The sequence below is a fragment of the Tupaia chinensis genome, unplaced genomic scaffold (assembly GCF_000334495.1).
Source record: "Tupaia chinensis unplaced genomic scaffold, TupChi_1.0 Scaffold000017_1, whole genome shotgun sequence".
In the NCBI taxonomy this organism is placed as follows: domain Eukaryota; kingdom Metazoa; phylum Chordata; class Mammalia; order Scandentia; family Tupaiidae; genus Tupaia; species Tupaia belangeri.
The window spans coordinates 1,921,905-1,924,324 of record NW_006159447.1 but is presented as its reverse complement, the minus strand read 5'-3'; the positions used below and the strand labels follow the sequence as shown (position 1 = coordinate 1,924,324).

General features: G+C 58.9%; 1 protein-coding gene and 1 pseudogene across 2 annotated transcripts in view; both read left to right on the top strand.

Annotated features, from left to right (window-relative positions):
* Nucleotides 1–2,420, top strand: part of SAMD12 (sterile alpha motif domain containing 12) — a 482,055-nt gene that overhangs the window by 86,467 nt on the left and 393,168 nt on the right. The gene's annotated exons all lie outside the window — the stretch shown is intronic.
* LOC114006985 (myb-binding protein 1A pseudogene) overlaps nt 1–2,420 on the top strand; it is a 39,816-nt pseudogene that overhangs the window by 35,965 nt on the left and 1,431 nt on the right.

The following is a 2,420-nucleotide window of genomic DNA, read 5'->3' as shown; positions in this document are numbered from 1 at the left end:
TTGCCAAAGCCGCAGCAGGAGACACGGCTTGAGGCCACGGAGAAGTTGCTGGAGTATCTGCGCACAAGGCCAGAGGGCTCCGAGATGAAATATGCCCTGAAGCGTCTCGCCATTGGGTGTGGGGTCGGGCGAGAAACCGCTCGGCCCTGCTTCCGTCTGGCCCTGGCTCAGCTCTTGCAGTCTTTTGAAGACATCCCCTTGAGCAGCATTCTGGGGCAGATAAAAGAAAAATACGACCTGGAGAAGGTGAAGAAGGCAATGATGAGACCCACTCTCTTTGCAAACCTGTTCAGGGTACTAGCCCTCTTTCAGTCAGGTCGGCTGGTAAAAGACCAGGAGACACTGATGAGGTCGGTGAAGCTGCTGCAGGTCCTGGCCCAGCACCACAACCACTTGCAGGAGCAGCCCCAGAAGGCCCTGGTGGACATCCTTTCCGAGATCCCGGAGGCCATGTTACAGGAGGTCCTGGCAAAGGTCCTCAAGGCCAACTTGAACGTGGTACTCAGCTCCCCTGAGCACCCAGAGCTCTTCCTCCTGGCCCAGCAAAAGGTGCCTATGAAGCTTGAAAACCTCATGGGTCCAGTCGAACTATTCTCCAGCAAGAATATTCCCAGGTTGGTGAACGTGCTGAAGGCGGCCACCGCTGCCGTCAAGAAGGAGCACAAGCTGCCCGCTGTGGCTCGGGATCTGCTACACATGGCATTTAAGGAGGACAAGTTCCCACTGTTCTGGAAGAAGGTAGTGGAAGAAGGACTGCTGAAGAAACAGTTCTGGCCAGCCAGTTATCTGTGTTTCCACCTGCTGGACACGGCTCTGCCGTTGCTGTCCCTGGAGCAGCTGCAGCTGGTGATGCGAGGCAACCTGATCTGCCACTACGGGGAACACCTGGTCACTGCTAAGGTCCCAAACCAGTTCAAGTTTGCCCCTGAGATGTACGAGTACGTGGACACCTTCCTCGAGGGCTGCCGGGAAGACCCTGAGCGGCAATTAGCCCTGCTGGTGGCCTTCTCTTCTGTCACCAACCAAGGCCTCCCTGTCATGCCTACCTTCTGGCCGGTCATGAGGTTCCTGAGTCCCCGCACCCTGCAGGACTATGTGGCCTGGCTGCAGGACATGTTTCTCCAGCCCGACCTGGACTCCTTGGTTGACTTCAGTAACCCCAACCAGAAGAAAACCCAGGATGCGTCCTTGCACGTGCCTGAGCAGGCTGTGTTCCGGCTGCGCAAATGGATCATCCTCCGACTGGTCAGCATTGTGGACACCTTGCGGCTGGAGACGCAAGAGTCCTTGGTGGAACAGGTGGCCAGGTTTTGTCTGTTCCACTCATTCTTTGAGACAAAGAAGCCCACAGTCCAGATCCCAGAGACCAAGCAGCAGTTGTCCTTCCCTCTGGAGAGCCAGACCCAAGAGGTTGTCAGCAGCGCCTTCTTTAGTCTGCTGCAGACCCTCAGCACATAGCCCTGGCTGACCCAGGCCCGTACCCAGGGTAAGTAGCCCTGGGCTTCCCGCCTGGTGCAGTTGGGAGACCAGCTGTTGAATCACAGCCGCAACGTGGCCACCGTGGCCCCCTTCACTACAAAGCAGCGCCAGTCCTGGGACCAGATGCTGCGGACTCTGAAGGAGCTGGAGGCCCACTCCTCTGAGGCCAAGGCCAAGGCCACTGCCTTCCAGCACCTGCTGCTCCTGGTGGGCATCCACCTCTTCAGGTCTCCCGCAGAGAGCTGTGACTTGCTCGGTGACATCCAGACCTGCATCAAGAAGAGCCTGGCAGAGAAGACCCGCCGGACCCGCTCCAAGGCCACCAGTAGGTCATTGGTCCCGGGTCGGGTGGCCAGTCAGCTAGCAGGACCCTGCCCCGGCTCCGCCCTGGTGGCACGGAGTATGTTTGGCCACATCTGCTCCCACCTGACACCGCGGGCCCTGCAGCTAATCCTGGGGGTGCTGAACCCCAAGGCAAGTGAGGACGAGGACGACAATGGTGGTCACTCACGATGCCGATAAGCAGCAGCTAAAGGACACACAGGACAAGAGCTCAGATAGTGAAGAAGACAAAAACTCAGAGAGCGAGGAGGAAGAGGAGAGCGAGGAGGAGGATCGCGACAAGGATGTGGACCAGGGCTTCCGGGAGCAGCTGATGGCCGTGCTCCAGGCTGGGAAGGCACTGGGTGGAGCAGACAGCGAGGATGATGAGGAGGAGCTGGGGGACGAGGCCATGATGGACCTGGACCAGAACCTCGCCGGCCTCTTCGCCGAGCAGAAGCTGCGCATTCAGGCCTGGAGGGACGAGAAGAACAAGCTGCAGAAGGAGAATGCACACCAGCGGGACTTCCAAATCCGGGTGTGGGACCTGATCGAGGTGCTGGTGACCAAGCAGTCCGAGAACGCGCTGGTCCTGGAGCTGCTGGAGCCGCTGCTGAGCG